The sequence below is a fragment of the Notamacropus eugenii genome, chromosome 1 (genome assembly GCF_028372415.1).
Source record: "Notamacropus eugenii isolate mMacEug1 chromosome 1, mMacEug1.pri_v2, whole genome shotgun sequence".
NCBI lineage: Eukaryota > Metazoa > Chordata > Mammalia > Diprotodontia > Macropodidae > Notamacropus > Notamacropus eugenii.
The window spans coordinates 583,110,790-583,134,276 of record NC_092872.1 but is presented as its reverse complement, the minus strand read 5'-3'; the positions used below and the strand labels follow the sequence as shown (position 1 = coordinate 583,134,276).

The 23,487-nt window shown below is 37.4% G+C and overlaps 1 long non-coding RNA gene and 1 pseudogene across 1 annotated transcript; one reads left to right on the top strand and one right to left on the bottom strand.

Moving 5' to 3' along the window:
- Positions 1-416: 416 nt before the first annotated feature.
- On the bottom strand, positions 417-9,728 carry LOC140520501 (uncharacterized). The gene is made up of 2 exons (XR_011972531.1): positions 9,269-9,728; positions 417-798 (listed from the first exon to the last, which is right to left on the bottom strand). It is a non-coding gene; the product is annotated as an uncharacterized lncRNA (long non-coding RNA).
- A 5,859-nt stretch (positions 9,729-15,587) lies between these two features.
- LOC140519098 (high mobility group protein B3 pseudogene) lies at positions 15,588-23,106 on the top strand (annotated as a pseudogene).
- The last annotated feature ends 381 nt before the right edge of the window (positions 23,107-23,487 follow it).

Sequence of the window (23,487 nt, the reverse complement as noted above, 5' to 3'; positions counted from 1 at the left end):
ACAAGAAAATAAATGAAAGTAATTATTTAAAATATAGAAAATTATTTAAAATGTAGAAAGCATTTTAACCAATAGTTGGCTGATGAAAGCCATTTAAAGTATATCTCTAGTGTGTGCTGAGAGATGACAGTTTTCCATTAGAAGGGAAAGTAAAATAAGTAGCTTATTTAGTAGCTTAATTATACTTTATAAGTAGCTTAAGAATACTTAAGAAATAGGTGAATGGATAAACAGTTTAAAAAAAAGTTATTCCCCACACTGATGATACCCAAGTATCAGTGCTGATATTGTTGAAAGAACCTCCTAAACTTGTATAGTATGGCACTTCTACATGTCAATGTTCCTCCTCCTCTTGGTTGAATTTGACTGAACTCCATCATTCTATGACTTAGAAGGAAAATGACTGGGTCAATTACTCTATTCATAATCAACTAACATTTATTAAGCACCTCCTATATGCTTATGAGCACTGTTCTAAGGGCTGGGGATACAAAAAGAGGAAAAAGATACTTCTTGCCTCAAAGAGCTTACAATCTAATGAAAGAGACAACATGCAAACAAATATATACAGAGCGAGCTACATTCAATAAATAAGAAATAACAGAGGGAAGGCACTAGAATTAATAGGGATTGGGGAAGCCTTGAGGCAGATAGGTGGCATGGTGAATGGGTTGTTTGGTTTGGAGTCAGGAAGACCTATCCTCTTGAGTTCAAATCTGGCCTCAGGCACTTATTAGCTTTGTCATTCTGGACAAGTCACTTAATCCTGTTTCTTGCATTTTTCATCTGTAGAATGAGCTGGAAAAGAAAATAGAAGACCACTACAGCATCTTTCCCAAGAAAACCTCAAAGAGGATCACAAAGAATCAGACACAACTGAAAAATGACTGATCAATGACATTTGGGTAAAACTTGCTCTTTAAGATGGGACTTTAGTTGGATCATAAGCGAAGTCAGGGAAGTTAGTAGTCAGAGAGGAGGAGGGAGAGCATTCCAGTAATTGGGACAACATGAGAAAATGCCCAGAACTAAGAGGTGGAGCATCTTGTTCATGGAATCGCCAGAAGGCTGAGAGCAGAGACTGTCTTACTTTTCTTTTTGCTTCCCTAGCACTTAACACACTGCTTCTTCACACATGGTAAATGCTTGACAAATGTTTTTCATTCATTCGTGATCTTTGACTAATTAGTCATTGAAGAGTAGATATTAGCTTTATATATTTGTGTTAGGTACATATTTTTATATATGCATATGTGTGTATTTGTGTGTATACATATATGTACATACATATATATGTGAAATATCATACCCTTTATGTTTGATGAAAATATTTTTCCCATAACAACTTTTTAACCTAGTTACAATGATTTTGTTTCAACTTCATGTAAACAAAATTACATAACTTATTTTTATGCCCCTTGTTTGGATAAGAATTATCCCCTTATCCATAGCCATAAAACATATGTGCTTCTGATTATCTTTTGATTTTTATGATGAGTTCTTTTATATGCAGGTCACATGTCCATTTTGAGTTTATTGTACTATATAGTAGAAGATATCGTTCTAAAGTTTAGACACTAAACTTAATTTCTGCCAAATTGCTTCCTCCTTTTCCCAAAAGTTCTTACCAAATAGGAGGTTCTCCAAGCAATTTCATATGGAATGCTCTCAGTTCAAATGGCAGACTATACTGCTGGCCTATTTAATTTCAGATTTTCTTAAAATTATAGTTAATAGTAAAAATATTTAACCTATCCTGCATTATTATTCTCCCAGTATTTATTACCAATGTTTAAATATTTTAATGAACTTGTGATTCACTGATGTGGATGCTCCCTCCAAAGGTGTGGATTGTTACCAATCCATGCTTTCTCATTTCATATGATTTTTTCCCATGTCTTCTTGCTCTGTGTGTCTGTGTCTGTCTCTTTCTGTCTCTCTGTCTTTCTCCCTCCTGTCTCTCTCTCTCTATAGGATCTACTTAAATCACTGAAGATCTTACTATTGCAAATTTAATATTTCAAAAATACCAGTTAATTACTCTGGTCATTCATTTACTGTTCCTTGCTCCTAATACATGACCCATCTCACTCCTTTTCTGAGATACACTTTCTTGATGATTCTTATTATGTTCAAAGATTGATTGTTAAAATGTTATAACTTATTCTCATTGTGTTTCTTCATTATGTTTTGAGTTACCCACAATTTGAAGAATGGGTTGTTTCATGAATTAGAGATAAAAAAGCATTACTGGAAGAATATAGGTGTTTAAAAGATGAATTTTTGTATCTAAAAGTATCTGGAGATACTAAAAAGGGCTGTGCAATTCCCCAAAGGAAATATAACCTCATCTCTTAGTTTTCTAAGTCAGAGTCATGGTCATTGTCTATATGATGGACCTGCTCAATGAGCTATCCATCTAACTATATATCAAAACCTAGGGAAAAAGACATTTCTCACGTACTTGTTGCTGGTTAGGTTTTCTTATGTAGAGTATTATATCATCTTCCTAAATGATTTTAGTGAAGAGTCTTTGTGAAAAAATATTCCAGGACTTGATGCAATCAAACAGAAACATTTAGAAGACATCACTATGTTCAGGAGGAATTCCTTTTGTATTTGGACTTTAACCAGGACATACTATCTGGCAACAATGAATGACTTTGATAAGCATATGTCTCTCAGAATTGTAGTTGATATTCATAGAAGACCATTAAACAACTCTATTCCTGAGTTTGCATTTATCATCTTATTCTTTAAACTCAAACATCTTCTGAACTTTCCTTTTTCTCTTGAGAATACTACTAAATCAAGCTTCCCATCACTCAGATTCATAAACTTGAAGGGAGAATTATGTTTGACTTTTTTCCTCTTCCCCACTTTCAATCTCTAATCAATTGACAAACTCAATTTATTCTAATTCTGAGGGGGTACAGGTTTTGGGAACTCCCTTGAATTCCCTTTGAATCTTCTGAGGCCGTAAGCCTTTCAGTATTCCTTTGTCTGTCTGCTCTGGCTGTTTCTCACCCTAGATCCCATCAAAATCCCAATCTCTTGGTTCTGACCTCTAGTCACCCTAGTCCCTTCAAGATCCTCCTTAAACTACTCCTCAAGACCCTCCCTAAACCCCTCCTCTAGTTACTTCATACTACTAGACCACCCCTAGATTCTGCCCACAATCTTTCTGTATATATGACCCATCCTGTTTTCATGAAGGTGCTCATAGTCAATCTAGCTCAGATTCAGTCTAATTCAGATTCAGTCTGGTCTGCTTGCATTAACATTACAAATGCTCAGATTCCTTAAGAGTCTAGCCAATGGTGAGATTTCTTAAGAGTCTGGCCACTATGGTGGACCTTTAATAAACTTCATTTTTCTTTGACCGAAAGAAGGCTTGGGTTGAATTCATTTAGGCAGGACTGGCAGTTATTTGGGGTCCCAAGCACCCTTAACCTCAGCAGCTCCACAAGATTTTTCATATTCATTTCTTTCTCTCCAAACATTTGTCTCCTCACTTTAGGTCTTCAGCACCTCTGAGTTAAACCATCCAAACAGTTTCTTAATTTATCTCCTTGAGTCCAGTCTCTCACTTCACCAACGCAGTCTCCACATAGCTGCCAAAATAATTTTCCTAAAACACAAGTCTGACCACATGATTTGCCTGCTCAAAAATCTTTTAAGTGTTTACTCAGTCTTTTGGTAAATATATCATCTTAGCTGATATTTAGGGGTATTAGTAGTATGGTGCCAACTTATCTCAGCCTTAATTCACAGTATTCTCATATGCTTTATATCCCATCCATTCTAGACTACTAGTTGTTTTGTAAACTTAAAATTCCATCATCTACCTCCACGCATGAACAGAACAAGTTGGAAGGAGGGTCAGATTGGAGAGAGAGAGAGAGAGAGAGAGAGAGAGAGAGAGAGAGAGAGAGAGAGAGAGAGAGGAAAGAATGATTTTTGGAGCTAACTCATGCCACTGAATTTCCCATCCTATGCCTAAAATGCATTCCCTCTTCACTTCTCCTTGTATGGTGCCTCACATTTAGTAGGGGATTTAATAAATTCAGGTTGATGGCACTTTCTGTACTACTGCTCAGACAGCATAGGGATTTCAAAAGCCAAAACTGAATTTAAATATACTTTAAATAGCTCTTTAATGAGAGAGTGCATTATTATCATAAATGCTAAATTCACTTTTTTTGTCACAAACTTGTTTTCTGAGTTAGAAATAGCATAGGAGACAAAGAAATGCATTCAAGGATAAAAATTTCTTCCCTCACTTTGCCAATTCAGGGTACTCTCTTCATTTATTACCTTGACAAGGACTTTTTCTTTTTTTAAATCTCTTATTTACCTCATCAGTACCTTCTTTTGATCTCTCTTCCTTCACCTTTAGATGAGGTAGGCATGGGTTTCTTACTTTCCCAGCCCAAGTAGTGGGAGACATGGTGACCTCTAAGGAAGTACAGCCGCTCAGCAATGCAGAGGTCCTATCTAGTTATATCTCCCCCAGAACCATATAGTAGGATTTTTTTAGTCAGGTCCTCACCCCCACCTCAACTTGCTCAAGAAGACTGAACTACTGCCTTCATTACCTTACCCACTGCTGCTATCAACATATCAACCCACTACATTTACTCAGTCTTTCATTAAAGGGAGATTTATTCGCAGAGTTTTCATTTATCAAGGTATCCCTGTATCTGTGCTCATATTTATATCAGCTACAAGACTATAGATTTCTCCAAATATTTAAGTTCACCTGGCCTTCCAAATAACAACAACCACTGGGAAATTATTGAACATGTGTGTGAGTCATTTGGGGCTGAATTAAATTTTCAACGTGCTGTATAATTGGGTCAATGCCTTGGAAATGCATTATGAATGCTCTAATAAAGTGTTATACTTCACTGAAAATTGGCAATGATCCTAGACTTGAGAAAGCTTCTAGGAAATGACTTTCCAGATGCATGTGATATGCCTGATAAAGTATAAGAAGATAGAGAGAACATGTTAAGAGAACTTTGTTGAAGTGCCCAGTAAGGCTTACACAATTTTGGTACATAGGAGTGTTAAAATCTACTACATAGAGAGGTAAGTTTATTCAGTGCCTTGAGTAACGAGGGGAAAGTTCAAGGAATGTGAGTTTCTTCCTCTTTTATGTGATTTTCATCAGATAACAATCTTTCTTTTGATCCAGAAAAGTAGAACTAGGGAAAATGAATGAAGCAACGGAGGCACAGTCTTTGGCTCCATACAAGGAAGAGATTTCTAATGATAAGTAAGGAAAATGAATGGAATGAGCTGCCTCATTGTGAAGTCACTACCAAAAGAATATTTTAGCCATGTTTAAATGACCCTTTGTCCAGGAGGTTGGAGAAAAGATTCCTTCATAAGGATATGGTTTGGGCTTGAAGACATCTAAGGTTTCTTTCAACTCTAAGAATCTATTATTCTACAAAGTGAAAAGTGAGCAGATAAATATTCTTATAGTCGACTCCCAGAAACTTACATAGACTGAAAAGCAAATTAAGCAGAACCTGAAAAATAACATACACAATAATTGTAACAACAAAAGCAAGACTTATCAAGGCAAACTGCCCTGAGATTCTAGAACCAGAGGATAAAGTATAAATGAAAAGAATCCATCAATTGCCTCTGAAAAGAGATCCTAAAAGGAAAACTCTTAGGAATATTATAGTCAAATTTCAGTGTTCCCTGGTCAAGGAGAAAATATTGCAAGCAGCTAGAAAGAAACAATTCAAGTACTGTGGAAATACAATCAAGATAAAACAGATCTAGCAGCTTCTACACTAAAGGGTAGAAGGGTTTGGAATATGATATTCCAGATGTCAGAAGAACTAGGATTAAAACCAAGAATCACCTACCCAACAAAACTGAGTATAATCCTTCAGGGGGAAAAATTGACATTCAATGAAATGGAGGACTTTCAAGCATTCTTGATGAAAAGACTAGAGTTGAATAGAAAATTTAACTTTCAAATATAAGAATCAAGAGAGGCATGAAAAGGTAAACAGGAAGAGAAATCATAAGAGATTCATTAAATTTGAACTGTTTACATTCCTGCATAGAAAGATGATATTTGTAACTTATGAGACCTTTCTCAGTATTAGGGTAGTTGGAGGAAATAGATGGGTAGATAGATAGATAGATAGATAGATAGATAGATAGATAGATAGATAGATAGAATGTGAAGGAATGATATCTAAAACAATTAAGGGGTGAGAGAGGAATATATTAGGAAGAGGAGAAAGGGAGAGATAGAATGGGGTAAATTATCTCACATAAAAAAGACAGGAAAAAAGTTTCACAATGGAGGGGAAGAAGGGGCAGGTGAGAAGGAATGAGTGAACCTTACTCTCATTGGATTTGATTTAAAGAGGGAATAACAGACACATTCAGTTGGGTATCATACCCTACAGGAAAGTGGGGAGAAGAGAACAAGAGGGAAGGATGATAGAAGGGAGGGCAGATTGGGGAAGGGAGTAGTCAGAAGCAAACACTTTAGGAAAGGGACAGGGTCAAAGGAGAAAATAGAATAATTGGGGGCAGGATAGGATGGAGGGAAATATAGTCTTTTACAACATGACTCTTATGGAAGTGTTTTGCATGATTATACATGTATAACCTACATTGAATTGCTTGCCTTCTCAATGAGGGTGGGTGGGTGTCCCGGGTCTGTCCCCGGGACCTTCGAGTGAGAATCTCCCTTCGGTGGGCACCGCTTCGGACGTCTCCGGACCTACCCCGGGGGACACGGCGGCAGGCAATAGTCAGGCAATGCGCAGGAGGTTCATAGCTTTATTGCATGGAGGAGTCCCCCAAGCAGTTCAGGGCGTTGTCTTATATAGGGAGGTTCTTCTGGGCTGCCATCCTAACCCGCCCCGAGGGCGAGGCCTACCACCCGATTGGATCCAGCCCACCCGACCAATCCCGTGGGCTCACAACTCCTCTATGGGAGCCATGTCTCCCTCGGATTGGTGGGCTGCCACTCCCGGGGAGGCCCCTATCCGCCCAGGCGCCTAGGACCGACCCCCGTCAGGTGGGGAGGGAAGAAGGGAGGAAATTTGGAACTCAAAGTCTTAAAAACAAATGTCAAAAATTGTTTTTACATGCTACTGGAAAATAAGCTATCTAGGCAATGATGTATAGAAATCTGTCTTGCCCTTCAAGAAAGTAAAGGGGAAGGGGATAAAGGAGGGGATGATAAAAGGGAGGACAGACTGGAGGAAGGGGTAATTAGAATGCATGTCATCTCAGGGTGAATGGGAGGGGAAAGATGGGGAGAAAATTTGGAATTCAAAATCTTGTGTAAATGAATGTTGAAAACTAAAAATAAATAAATAAAAGAATGAGGGGCCAAGGAGACACTATGAGGGCAAGGTTACCAGCAGAGCATTACTTGGTAGCACAATTGTTGGAATTATTATTGCCAAGAAAATGTTAATTATGGAGGCCTATGACCTCTACTTCACTGTCACCATTAAATCATAGTCATAATCAGAATAAGAAATGGAATTCCAGGACAAAAATTAAAACTATCACATTTTGTAATCTAGTAAATGCTATCCTGAGCTTTCTTCAGTTTTCCCCTGTCCTTTCCTTCTCACTGGAAGATCCTTGTTGAGGCCATTAGATGGCTTCGTAGATAGAGTGGTCAGGTTGGAATCAGACCTGCCTGAGTAAAAAGAGTCTTTCATACACTTATTGGCACTGTGATCCTGGGGAAATCACAATATCTCTCAATCCATTTTTTTTTACTGTAAAATGGAGATAATAGCATCTATTTCATACCACTGTTGTAAGAATCGAAAGAGAAAATATATGCAAAGACTTTGTAAGTCTTAAGAACTATGTAAAAGTTTGCTATTATTATCAATCATGAGTTCTTGTGCTAGAAATATAGAATAAAGAATAAAGGGGGCATACATGAAGGCAGAAGAATGGCCAAAGTAATGGCAAAGACCACAAGGAAGTGGTGGTGGCCATAGCCCAGTGACCAGCACTCCCGTGGGGGAGGGTCTCTTAGTTTGGGGAGATCCTTGATGGGAACATGGTTTTTTGCTCCACATTTACCTGTGATTATGAAAGGACATACTGAAAGAAAATAAAAGATCTAACTCTAGTGGCTTTCTACAATCCTTTCAGGAACCCTCTCCCATATGTTCATGTCTCATTCCCCATGACTCTTCACTTATTTCCTTCTTCTGGCAATGTCCTCATGTTCTAGATCTATTTGTCGATAATTAGGGGTGGGGAACCTGTGGTCTCGAGGCCACATGTGGCCCTCTAGGTCCTCAAGTTCAGCTCATTGACTGAACCCAAATGCCACAGGACAAAACCCTTTAATAAAAGGATTTGTTCTGTAAAATTTGGACTCAGACAAAAGGCTGCACCCAAGGACCTACAAGGCCACATGTGGCCTTGAGGCAGCAGGTTCCCCATCCCTGGTCTATACAGTCCCCCATTCAAGCTTAATTATTTTGTCTCTCATTGCTGTAGCACTATATCCTCACCCTAGAGATCAGGTTAATTTGAAGCCACACTAACACAACCAAAGAAGTTTACAAACAGAAAGTTATTTCACTCCCTTTCCCATTAAAAAAGCAACAACAACACACAACAAAACATACACACCTACCAAAAAAAATATTTGAAAGTACGTCATAGGTTTCCCTGGCTCCTGGCTAGCCATGCCCTGGGACTCTTTGTCCTGATGATTACACACACACACACACACACACACACACACACACACACACACACACACACACTACACTGGCCTCTTCACACCATCCTATGTCCCTGATAGGACAGCTAAGTGGTGCAGTGGATCCAGTTCAGGGCCTTAAGTCAGGAAGACTCATCTTCCTGAGTTGAAATCCTGCCTCAGAAACTTACTAGCTATGCGACACTGGGCAAGTCACTTAACCATGTTTGCCTCAGTTTCCTCATCTATAAAATGGAGAGGGAAATGGTAAACCATGCCAGGATCTTTGCCAATTAAACCCCAAATGGGGTCACAAAAAAGTCAGATACAACTAATGACTAAATGACTAAAATGACCAAGCAGCAATATATCACTGGTGCCCATAGAAACTGAGACCTCCAAAAAAAAAATAGAGAAATTAATGAGGGAGGAAAGCTTGCTTCCCCAGTACTCCTCTAAGTGCATATTGATTGCATCATCCCACATACACAAGGGAGAATCAGACTAATTATTCTACATTCCTGCCCTTAAAAATACCTTTTTAGATCCATGTGTTTTTGATCAGGTTTCTCAACGTCCTGGGATACACCTGTTACATAAAATGAATTCCTTTTTCTTCCCAGGTAGTGAGTATTCCTTTGTCAGGGCTGATGTCTCTTCCATTGGCAAATAAGAGAGAAAGCATCCTGTGCCAAATTTCTTAGAAATGTCTTCCCAATTGTGTTGCTATACCTTAGGATCTAGATTCTTCTCTCGTTGGAATCCAAGATTCTTTCTTTCTCCCCATTGAAAAAAATACAGATAGCAAAAGAGAAAATGAAGAAGTTGACCACCATTAAAAAAACAATATACAGAGCAGTCAAAACAGCCAAGGCAAGCCATAGGTCTAAAATGAAAGTGGCCAGATTGACCAACATGTCTGTCTTCAACTACAGATTTAATTTTCTTCCTCAATGCTGACAGGAGAAGCCAGACATGCAATCTGAACAGCTTGTAGTTGTGTTTTCTTGAAGTGTTTGGGGGAAAATAAAATATTTCAAAATAGGCCAAAGTATGTTGTAACTCCCTCTGAGAGAATGACTCATCATGCTAGAGATCTCTTGATTTCCCAACTTGTACAAAACAATAGCCAGAGGTATTGTTCAGGATGTGAGATGTTGCTACATGAAAATTATACTTTTGGGAAAGAATCCAAGAATTTGTTTCACCCAGGGAACTTCGTAGTTTATCTTAATTGGATTGTGATCTCTTAGGGTATTAGGATGAAGTTATTATAGCCATATAAAATTTTGGTTTATTTTACAAAGGAGACTTTTACAATAGGAGATATTTTACACAGAATAAGAGTGAGATCAAATAAGATAAAATTTTTAAAAAAGTATTTAACATAGTGCCTCACATATAGTAGGTGCTATATAAATGCTTGTTCCTTCCTCCTACTGATGTGTACTGAGGAGCCTGGTGTATTCTGGGAACTCAGAAATGGCCCCAATTTCCAGTGACTGAATATGTAAATGATATGTTATACTGATAATCAAGAAAAGTTAATTCATTCTGTTCTTTGCTCACACTCTACCCCATAGCTTCCCCCAAACATGTGTGACATTTTAGTGAACTCAGAGGAAGAGGAGGAAGCAATAGTGTGGTTGTGAAGAGAGTTCATCAAACTCAAGAATGATCCTGGAATCCAGGGATCTTGGAATTCCCCAAATAAGCAATAATTTTCACTAAAGATCATGGGTACTACCATTGGACAAGGATATTCAAAAGCAAAGGTTCCTTTTTTTTTTTTTGCAAAGAGGAGCTAGTTATCAACTAAACTACAGTAGTTTGCATAGCATCTTGAAACAGTGGAAAGAACGCTGGCCTTGGGGTCAGGAAAGACCTGGAATCATAGCCCATTTCTGTCTCTTCTTAATAACTCTATGACCCTGAAAAAGTCTCTCAACTTCCCTGAGACTCGATATTTTTGACTGTAAAAAACAGAGTACCTGTCATATCTAACTTTAGTTGTTGTGAGGCTTATGTAAGATAACACATGTGAAGCACAATTAGTAATATAAACGTGAGCTAACAATAAAATCCTAGCAGAGTTGGGAGGTATTTTATTATATGATGCCCTGCCTCCCATAGAAATCTTAGTAAATGTCAAAGATGACAGTGGGGCAGAGAGGAGGGTATAGTGTATTCTATGAGGTAAGGGATTACAAGTCAGACTATCAACTTTGTGGAATGACAGACTATTTCTGTTTGATTTCTAACAATAGTTGGGGATCCCAGCTTTATCGTTAAGAAGTTAGAATGGAACTTTTGCCTAGATGTTGAATCAGGAAGGTGAAATTATGATGTAAATTAAAATAACATATGAGAAAGGAATTGGATAATCAGAATCATCCATAGAAGTATTGAAAGGTTAAAAAGAGGAGACAAGAGTAAAGAAAAAGCATTTGAACTAGTTGGAAAGGGAAGTGTGATGGTGGCTGGGTGGAAATGACCACTGATTTTACATGGAGAAATTGGGAAGAAAAGAGAATTTATTATTGTGGATAAAATTGTGTACCTTCCCCTCAGTGTTCCCTTACAACTCACCTCCCCCCACTGGAAGGTTGGGTTCCAAAGTTAGTGAGTATTATTACCTCTCTTAGGGTCTAGGGGTAATCTTGTAGGTGTCTAGATTCCTAAGCACTAACTCATAAGCCCCCACTGGTGTGTTCACACTTTGTTATCATTCAGTTGTTTCAGTCCTGTTTGACTCTTCGTGCACCATTTGGGGCTTATATGGTTTATAATTTCCTTCTCTAGTTCATTTTTCTGATAAGGAACTTAGGCAAACAGATTAAGTGATTTGTTCAGAATCACAGAGCTAGTATCTGAGGCCAGATTTGAACTCAGGAAGGTGGATCATCTTTTCTTCAAGAACTGGCAATCTATCCACTGGTCTACCCAGCTGGCCCCGTGTTCACCCTTAACAATAGGCCAGTAGATTGATATATTTCTTTGGCAAAGGCATTCTTTCAAATGGCCTATCAAGACTAGTAGTTATAAGGTATTTCTCCCCAACACTGGGGAAACACAGATACACAGAGTCCAGGAAGGAAAGGAAGGCTAGGCATAAGATTAAATACAATAATAGTGGCACACATGTGCTGAATACATTTGTCCAGGTCAACTCACAAGTATGGAACTGTGAAGCCTTGCATTATTCACAACATTTGAGTTGCTCTAGTATTCAGTTGGGAAGAAATGCAACTCCCAGTTTCCTTATAGTAGTAGGGTAGCAGAGTAAGAATTTGAACCTGAGATCTCCTGATTCCAAGTACAGATCCCTTTCCTCTCTTAGTCTGTTTAGTATGGTCCCTCATGGACTCTCAAACCACTAAGAGAATGCCTCTTTTAAAGTCTTGAATGAAGTCAGGGAAAAGGCAGTCAAGTTTCTATCAAAACAACAAATGGCGGCCAGATTCCCCCTAGAAACTGGACTCCCTCCTTCTTGACCCTTTGATCATAGATATTATCTTTGGGTAGAATTTCAATGATCTCTTCAGACATCTCTTCAGAAATTTCTACAATGATCTCTTCAATCAATCACTCAGTGACTGACTTTACTATGTAATAGATGTCCAGTGCTCTGAATTCTTCTTTTTAAAAATTAAATTAAATTTATTATTTGTTGCGTTTTATGTTCCAAATTGTCTCCCTCCCTCTCCACTCTGCACTGGAGAAGGCTGCCATTTGACAGATAGATAGATATCTACATCTATCTATCCATCTATCTATCCATCTATCTATCCATCCATCCATCCATCCATCCATCCATCCATCCATCCATCCATCCATCCATCCATCCATCTATCTATCTATCTATCTATCTATCTATCTATCTATCTATCTATCTATCTATCTATCTATCTATCTATCACCATACTCTATCTACTTCTATTTATCAATTCTTTCTCTGAAGGTATGCTCGATCTTCCTTTATAGGTCCTTTGTAGTAATTTGAATATCTATAATATTCAGAATAATTTAGTTATTCACAGCTGTTCATTGAATAACATTGTTACTATATGCAATGTTCTCTTGGTTATGCTCATTTTACTCTTATTTCATGCAAGCTTTTTCCACAGCTTTCTAAAATCAACCAAGTCACCATTTTTTACAGCACAATAGTGTTCCAGCCTGAATTCTTCTTATCAGCAACATTCATGTTACCTAGATCTCTGGGATTACATATCTGTGAGGTGAACAACCCACCTGAACTCTTGCATGGAAGAACCTGCTAGAGATTATGTAGCATTTGTAAGGCTTTCAAGAAACTAGGGTTACTTTTGCACTTTGATGAAGCATCTGAAGAAAACTTCAACGGTGAACACAAGATCATATGGCCAATACATTTCTAGTTCAGTGCTCTTTTCAGCAAACTGTTTGGTGGGTTCCTTGTAACAAAGATTGAATTCCAAGATAATAGTAAGCTAACATAAAATGATTTCCCTTTTGCCAATTGCTTTAAATTCATTATCCCACTTAATTTTTACAAAACCCTGTAAGGAAGCTATGGTCAACATCCACATATACTGTTAATATACACAAGAGGAAACACACAACTATACATATTCCATGTAGAATTTGAGCTGAAACCCTCCTCACTCCAAATCCAGCACTGTTATCACGGCACCACAATGGCTCCTTCCTGACATTCAACACACAAGAATGCCACTTGTTCACAATAGATTTGTTCTTAGATAATGTTAATTTAAACTAATATTGGGAAGGAAAATCGATAGTAAAAATCAAAACAATGAAAGAAACATCTCTAATTGATGTTTCTAAATCAGACCAAATAGAAAAGCTTTGGAGATTATTTGTGGTTCCGAATCATCCATGCTATGCTCTCTCTCTCATGCTTTGCTATTAGCAAAGACAATTTGAGACTTGACTATTAAAAAATGTCCCTTTCAAGATCTAGTCTAAATTAAATAAAACATTTAGCTTTAACCCCACAAGGACACTGTGAATAGTTTCTTCAAAATCAGGACAAGAGAAACATCACATCATTTTGCAATGTGTGCTCTGAGGGCTTGTAGAAGACTGTAGTCATTTTTCATTTGTTTTTTTTCTTTCACAAAATTTTATCTAAGCATCTTATTTATTAATGTAGTTGTTACATATAACAATAGCGCCACCTATTGGCCTTTGCTATCTATTGCCTTATCTTATTTTCATCATATTTAGCTCCCATCTTAACTTATATCCTCATTATTTTCATTATGCACCTACTATGTGTAAGACTGGGAAATGTCTAGTTTAGGAAAATAGCTTCAATCATATGAAAGGACATTTTAAAAATAAATTTTCTATCGGCAGATTTGAATTTAGAAGGGACTTAGGAAATTATTGCTCCTATCACCTCAATTTTACAGCTAAGGAAACTTAAGTCAGAAAGACTGACTTATTCAAGATGGTGCAGTACTAGGATTTTAACCCAGGTCTACTGATTCCCAAGACAGTGTGCTCTTTCTACTGCAGGCCTCCCAATCAATTTCTTCTTACAAGTAAAGAACTGAATAAGGATAAATGTGCATCTCTATTTCTGGTTAGTTCTCATTTATACACCTTTTCTAAATTAGTCATCTAAGTATTATATACACAGCTTTTATCTTTCATAATGATGCCAAATCAAGTTTTATTTCTGTTTTTTTCAGTTATTTCTGACTCTTTGTGATCCCAATTGGGGTTTTCTTGGCAAAAATACTAAAATATTTTGCTGTTTCCTTCTCCAGCTCATTTTATACTTGAAGAATGGAGGCAAACAGTTTAAGTTACTCATCAGCTAGTAAGTGTCTGAGGCAAGATTTAAACTCAGGGAGATGCATCTTACTGACTCGAGGATGAGTGTGCTTTTCATAGTACCACCTAGTTGCCTCCAAAATCTGGTAAGTGAAATTAAGAGAACTGGGTCTGATTCTTAGCTCTCCCATTTATTTCCTGTGTAATAGTGGACAAGGCACTTAGCCTCTTAACTTCACTATTCTAATTTATAAAATAGAGATAGCAATTACCCTACTTACTGGGTTGTTGTAAAGATTAAAAAAGGTAATACATATAAAACACCACATAAATATGATTCAATATCATTGTTTTTATCCCATAATTGAGTATTATTTTTATTTTATTTTCTTCTCAGGAATAGATAGCGTTCCTTTAACTGCAACTGAAGTATCTGCATTTTGGGGACACCTGGTGTAGTAACTCCCGTGGCCAATGGAGATAGTAACTCTGTGACTAATAAATATGATATTCACATACTTCAGACCTTTGGTAGATATTCCATACTCCTACACGGATGCCGTTCATAATTTTCCAATGCTTCTTTACATTCCCTTGAACCTTAAATATTGTCTGTACTCTTGCCCTGTGTTCTATTGCCTCTTGCCTTGCTAGATTATTAATGCTTTCTAACTTGACATGCTAATCCCCATTAAAGTGTTAAACTGTTGTTAACCCTGACCAAATGACCAAGAGCCACAGCAGCTCTGCAACTGGTATTAACTTAAAAAACAGCTACCACAACCAGAGAGCTCACACAGGTCATCAAAACCACAGTCAACTCTAACAATAAAATAAAATAAAACCAAAGAGCTAACAGTGGTTACAAGCAAAAAGCTTTTGTTATTCTGTTGGAGGAGGGAAACTAGACACATATGTGCCAGAAACTACCCCCGCTGCCCCCACCCCATCCCCCAAGTAGGAAACTTGCTTTAGTGTGGACAAATCTCAATGTCTATGCATGAGCTGTAGCACTGACAAAGAGGGGTAACGGTAATAATGAGATAAGCTTGATTCGTAGCAGGGCGTCATGACCACAACATGGGTCCTGCAGGTGCTCGTTCATGCTCAGAGACTACCTGATGCTGGTGTGAAACAATTCTGTGGCGGAGATCTGAGATCATCCTGAGGGTGAGCACGAAGGATTGTTACGCCAAGCTCAGACTGCAGCTCCCTCCCTCTCTCTCCTTCTCTCTCTCTCTCTCCCTCTCTCTCTCTCTCCATATTTATATATATGTATATGAAAATAAAATTATGTTATTATAATATTATGTATTATATTATTATGTATTATTATATTATATTATGTATTATATTACAATGTTATATAATTATAATATATATTATATATACCTATAGTACATAGCTTCATATACATATATATACATTTTTGTTAATAAGCAATTATTAAGCATGTACTATGTGCCATACCCTGTGCTAAGTGCTTTTACAAATATGACCTCGTTTGACCCTCACAACAACCTTATATACATGTGTGTACAGATATACAAATAACTCTATATCTATACATATATGCATTCTGTAACAGATCATATCAGGAGGATGGGAAAAAGTAAAGATCTGGCTACAGGAATTCATAAAAAAAATAAAACCCTTCAATGTCACACCTTGTCCATTAGATAAAGTCTGTGTGGTATTTCCTTTGAGAAATTCCATAGTGTTTTTAATGAGTCCAGATTTTTCTCTGAAATAAAATTCATCTTTTGAACATCAGTATTCTTCTAGTGGTGCTTTATGGTTGTGAACCATTGAATATTATAGTCTGCATTAATATTCTAGGTCATCCAAAGGACAATGGAGAGGTGCACGGTGGGTGTGAGTAGACTGTAATATGTTACCAAGATGACTGATTAGAAAAAATAATGAGATGCCTGTCACAAATAGAAAAAGTGAGGATTAGTGAGGGACAGCCTGGATCCTCTGTTGATATTCAAGCAGCCTCAGAGATAAAGGGGAAGATCTCTAGCAGGTTAGTCAGATACCCTGTGAAGGATTTACCTGAATGAAGCCTGCCTAGAATGGACAGACAAGGATGAGTTACAATCTTTATCTTCGGATGTACCCATATTGAGAAGTTCACTGTACATCGACATATCAATTGACCTTTCCTCAATCACACAACTTTCTAAATTTTCCTCCAATTACTCCCCAACATGAATCTTATCCTCTCCTTGACTAGTCTCATCCTGTGCCTCAAAAATATCATTCATCTCCCCATACCTAAGCCTTCACTCTGTTTCCCAGTTCTTTGTATTTCATTCAAATCCTCACCATACTTCAAAGTCAACTTCATTTCATTTCTTCTACAATAATAATGATAGCTTCTATTCATATGGCACATTCAGATTTACAAGTCACTTACTTTATAATAATCCTCTGAGATAGCAAATGCAAGTAGTATTGTTCCCATTTTACAGACAAGGAAACTGACTCCCAGAGGAGTTAAATGACCTTCCCTCATTCACACAACTTGGAAACGCTGGGATTTGACTTGAAGTCGTCTTTTTCTTTTTTATATTTTCTTTATTTTACCTTGAACTTAAGAAATAAAACAAACATTCCTATAACATAAGACATAGAAAAAAATGAAATAATGAAGAGTGAAATGAGAAGTCAAGTCTTCAGATTGCAAAACCATGGAACATTCCACTCTATCGGGCTTTCCTTCACTATTTCATTCTGTTGTGATCTAGTGGTCCATTCTCTGACTTATATGTCTACCCACTCATTCCACATTGCATCATAGCTACTTATACATGGGGATTCCTTAGATAAACATTTTGAGTGGGATGTCCAAAGTAAGAAAATATGTCTTGTGAAATAGTTTTGAGATGGTTTATTTCTAAGAGATATAGAACTCATGATGGCTTTTTTAAGGTTCCTTAAGGTTTTGTTTTGTTTTTTTTTTTTAAGAATTCTTAACTTCTTCTTTTGTTTCTGTTTTTGTTTTCCAGAAATTGAAGTGTCCCCCAAGGCTCTGTTCTGGGGCCTTGTCTTTTCTCCTTCTATGCTATTTTGCTTGGTAATCTCATCAGATCCCAAGGATTCAATTATCATCTCTATACTTATGATCAATCAATCAATCAGTAAACTTTTATCACGTTCTTGCTTTGTGCTAAGCACTGTGTTAAGCTGATGATTCTTAAATCTATTTGTGCAGGCCTAAACTTTATCCTGATTTCAATCTCACAACTGCAACTAACTGTGGACATCTTGAACTGGATGTCCTATAGCATTGTCCAAAACTAAACTCATCATTTCCCCATGTCACCAACCTTCCCCTCTTATTATTTCCCTATTATTATCAATGGTTGCACAATCCACCCAGTCACCCAGGCTTGAAACCTAAGTTGAAACCTTAAGTTCTCACTCTCGTCTCCCATATCCAATCAGACGTCAAGTCCTGTTATTTCAACATCTCACATATATACCTCTCTCTTATTTGAGAATGATACCACCCTGGTGTAAACATCTCATGTCTGAACTAATATAATATCCTGATATTTGGTCTCACTGCCTCAAGTCTCTCCTCCTTCCAAATCTTCCTCCACTCAGCTGTCAAATTAATCCTCCTAAAGTGCAAACCTGACCATGTCACTTCTCACCTCCATAAACTCCAATCACTCTTCATTATCTCCAGGATCAAATATAAAATGCTCTGTTTGACTTTCAAAGCTCTTCATTACTTTGCCCCTTCCTCTATCTTTACCGTTTTCTTACACCTTATACCCTACCTCCTCTCCCTCCCCCACACACGTTCTCCACAACCCAGTGACACAGACATCTTTGCACTTTCTTGACTACAGCGCTCCATTTCCTAATTCTAGTCATATTTGATGACTGGCCTCCAAGCTTGTAACTCTCTTCCCTTAATTCCTCCCTTCCCTGGGTTCCTTTAAGTCTCAGCAAAAATCCCACCTTCTAATAAGAAGTCTTCTCCAGTCCTCCTTAGTACTTTTGGTACATAGAACTTTACATATTAAAGAGTAAGGTCCTCCAGAGAGTAAAAATGTTTGGATTTTCTTTGTTTCTCCAGGGCTTAGCATAGTGCTTGACTGAGAGTCAGACACTTCATAAATGCTTCTTGACTGACTAAATTTTCCTCCTCCCTGCCTACATTACAGGGAACAGCAAATGGCTCCAGGCAACCTGGAATCATTGGTGGACTTTCAGAAGACACAGTAATGGAGTCAAGCAGAGGACAACCAAACAGCCATCAGTTTGTGGAGAGGAAAGTCATTTCATTGAAGTGGGTTAGAGCCATTATAACGTACCCAAAGGAAAGTCTAGTCTGATCAGATTCTATTCCTTCCACCAATATGCACTTAATGAACTATGTTGAGAGACAGAAGGGTTAGAAAAAAGAATCCAAACCTATTTTTGTAAAAAGGTGAAGGGTCCTCAGTTTAATTACTTAGCATTTATCCACTTGTTTCACTGTGACTTGACTAAAGTCTGTCCTCATCTGAAAACCTTTGAAAATATGATTGAATTCCAAGGGATTGTTTCTTGTTAATTTCTAAATGGCATCCAGTAGAAGTCACTACTCACCACCCATCCTTCTGTATCTAGCTTATTGACAGTAAAGGACTCTATGGAAGCTGTTAAATAAATGTCTTGAATTCAGTTAGGAGAGTGATATTGATATCAGCTCTGGGTCCAGCATCATCGCTCATTTGAGAAGACTTTCTAAAAGATTCCACACAGCTGGGAGAAATTACATTCACCTTTGGGTTTACCTTGAGAGGAGGTGGGTGGGATGGATGTGAGAAGGATCTTTTAGAAATGCAATAAAAATAATTAACTGATCTCTTCCTAAAGGGGCTCTTCGAAGGTGAAGGCAATTTGTTTAAATCAATTTAGTCAATGGCACAGAGTTAGCAGTAAACTGATGGTGGAAAAGTGAAAGGGAGGGTTGGAAATTAGAGGTTACTTCCAGATAGAATGATGGGAAAATGTAGCTGCATGGATGATATGAACCTTCAGCTGGGTTTTGAATGTTGCTCAGTCAAGATGACTAGACTGGATCAGCTCAGCTCACTCTAGTGCAGTGGGTTATAACCTTTTCTATGGCACAGACCTCTTTGGCAGTCATGTCTAGAATTAAGAAAGTGGTGCACTTAACCTTTATATATCCTCTTTATATATAGTTTTTTTTCTAGGTTGTTTCTCCTCCATTAGACTGTGAGATCCTTGAGAGCAGTGACTATTTTTTTTGCCTTTCCTTGAATCCTCAGCACTTAACATAGCGCCCAGCATATAATGCATGTTTAATAAATGCTTGCTGACTGACTGATAGAAAAAATGATGGAGAGAATGTTAATAAGATAGGATAATATTAAAAGTAGGTCCTCCTGAGATTAAACATTTACCAATCACACCCCTGGATGCAGATAAAAAATATCAGCTTTGTTTACATCAGATAACTGTTGGACAGGCAAAGGGGATGATGAATCTAAAAGCTCTTTAAAAAGTTAAAAGTTTTAGTAGTAATAACAGAAACAAAACTGACTAGAACAAGTGTTAACCTTATCTAACTTCAGTTTTCACATCTGGAAAATGAATTAATTATCATTGCCTCCTAGTTGAAGTTCAAATAGCTCCCAGAGTACTTTGGAAGAAAAATATGCTGGATGGGACTACAGAATTATTATGATGATGAGGTGACTTTATTTCATGGAGAACCTTCACAAAATTATAAATATGGTGCTGGAAAAGACCTGAGGCCTTTTAACCAAATTCCTTCATTTTTATAGATAAGAAAACTGAGGCCTAAGGAGGTTTAAGTGATTTGATAAAGACCATATAGGTAACCTTAGTTTCTTCCCTCTGAGATTATCTCCAAATACATATGTATGTTTGTACATAGTGATTTGCATAATGACAACTCTGCGACTGTAGTATGAGCTCCTTGAAAGCAGAAATATTCTTTGTTTGCCTCTCTTTGTATCCCCAGTACTTAGCACAATGCCTGGCACATAGTATGTGACTAATAAATGCTTGATTTGCTTTTCCTTTCTTAAATAATATTTTATTTTCCCTAACTGTAAAGAAAATTTTAGATACTCATTCTTTTAAATTTTCAGTTCCAAATTTCTTTCTCCCTCCCTCAGCTCCCCCCTTCCTGAGACAATAAATGATTTGATTTAAGTTTTGTAAATGCTTGTTGACTTGATGATACTTCAAAAGGCTAAATGTACTTGAGAAAAAGTTTCTGATTCCTAAATTTCATTTCCTTCCACAAAGTTGAGGATGAAAAGGAACTAAATTTGGGGCTATCTCTTTGTAGTAGTTAGAAGACCTGGGTTCAAATCTCATCTCTGACAGTGGTCAACAAATCATCTTACAAAACATTATTCAGATTTTCTGTATTAAGTTGAGAAGTTTAAAAAATGGAGACAGTATTGTGGTAGAGGCAGTTAGGAGTGCAGTGATTAGAGTGCTGAGCATGGAGTCAGGAAGACTTGAGTTCAAATATGCCCTCAGCTACTTGTTAGTTGTGTGACCTTGGGCAAGTCACTCATTCTCTTTTGCCTCAGCTACCTTATCTGTAAAATGGGGACAATAATTGCACCTACCTCCTAGGAGCGTTGTGAAGATCCAATGAAGTAATAATTTTAAAGTTCTTAGAACAGTGTTTGGCACAAAGTAGGTACCGACTTATTCCCTTCTTTTTCTTTTCATGTACTTCCTTCTCAAAGAAAAACTGACGCATGAGTGTGAATGAATTTTGGTCAACGTGTCTAAGAGCCTTTCTTATTTCTCTGTAGGGAGGATGCTAGAAAGCTGGGACAGCCGCGGCCCTGGAGAAGGTCAGAAGATACCATTGAGGAGGATGGGGGGAGCAGAAGGGAAAGACTGGGGACACCAAACACAGGTTTCATAACTTAGTATCTGGCTCTGTTCATCTTTATCTGGGCACAAGAAATACCTGGTATTCCAAGAAGTACCTGGTATTCCTTGTGGGACCATGCTGATGGCTAATCTGAGAAGTTTTGATTCCTTTCTTTATTTCAAAATTACTTCTGCACAAACAGCTTTGCCTTTAATCCATTTTCTTTCTTGCTGACTTTCACCCTTCAAAACTGTAACTCTTTTGGAAAAGGATTTGTATGCCTCTGAATAATGTTTTTGGTTTCTAATAAGATTCTTTCCTCTAGTAGTTAAGTAGGACTAGGAACTAAGGTTTTTGATTTTTCTTTCAGTGTCTACCTTGGACCTGTTTGGTGATATCTGGTATTGAGAAAATAAGCATAGAATGTTGGAGATGAAAATGTTGGTGATAGAGAAAGATTCTCTAGTCCAGGAGAGGGGAATCTGCAGCCTTAAGGTCATATGTGGCCCTCTAGGTCCTCAAGCACAGCCCTTTGTCTGAATCCAAGCTTCACAGAACAAATCCTCTTAATAAAAGGATTTGTTCTGTATAACTTGGTCTCAGTCAAAAGGCAGCACCCAAGGACCTAGAAGGCTACATGTGGCCTCACGGTTGTAGGTTTTCCCCTGCTAGTCTAATCCTTCCCTTTCCCCCAGTTTACAGAGAAACAAATTGAAGTCCAAAGAAGTGGCTTTTCCTAATGTAATTTCATTTCATAACATTACAGATTTAAGACCTTAGATATCATGTAGTCCAACTCACTTGTATTACCAATGAAGAAACCGAGGGGTCACACAGCTAGTAAGTGTCTGAGGCTGAATTTGAACTTAAGAACTTCAGGCCAGACACTCTGCTATGCCACCCAGTTGCCCTGTACAGAGGTTCTACAAAGTTTGTATTGTTTGAGATTTTCAAGTGAAAAACTAGTTGCAGTCCTATCAATAACTATCTACTAACTTTCTTACAACTGACTTCAAACATACCCAAGTATTCTCATCCTCAAAATATCTTCATGAGGGAATTTTTTAGCCCATTATTGTGCCCTACATTATACAGACAGATTAGCGAACAATACAGTTATACACTAGAGATGGCTAAAGCTGACCCGGGACTTCTTTGTACAAACATGCCGTGAGAGATGTAAGAAAAAAAATCTTGAAGTTCCTGTCAATTTTGTAGAATTTTCAAAGAAGCATTCAGAAATATGGAAGAATATCTCTGGAAAGGAAAAATTCAAGTTTGACAAAATGGCAAAGGCTGATAAGTTGCAGTATGACATAGAGATGAAAGATTATGGACCAGTTAAAGGAGGCAAAAAAAAAAGATCCTAATGTTCAGTTTGTAGTTCCTTCTAGCTTCTTCCTATTCTGTTCAGAATTTCGCCCCATGATAAAATCTACAAATGCTGGGATATCCACTGGGGATGTGGTAAAACCAAACAAAAAACAAAAATATTTGGTGAGATGTGGAATAATCTGAGTGATAGTGAAAAGCAGCCATACAACAATAAGGCAGCAAAACTGAAGGAAAATGTGAAAAGGTTGGTGCTGATTATAAATCCAAAGGAAAGTTTAGTAATACAAAGGGAAAAGCTAAAGCTTCCCGGAAAAAGGTTGAGGAGGAAGAACAAGATGAGGAAGATGATGATGAATAAAATGATATTATTTGTCTTAAATACCATAAAGTTGGGGAAACACTAAAACACCTTTATTGATACAGCATCTATTTCTAGCCATTCCTAGCATTTAACTTTTAAAACTGGAAACAGATGCTCTAGACATTTTACCTGGTTTATGTGTCGTAAATATAGGTGTTAAAACTGTATCAAAGTTGTACATATGTCCAAACATTTTTAAAATGAAAAGGAAATTTAGCATTTTTCTTCTCTGTATATACTTTGCTGTTTCTATAACAAAACATTTTTAAAAGTTACAGGATTTTGCATGTGATAATTATGGTCACTGTTAAAAATCCCAGATTGTAAACTTACATTCTTTTTGTATATCTAGAGGGGAAGGGAGTATGTAAGTATCTC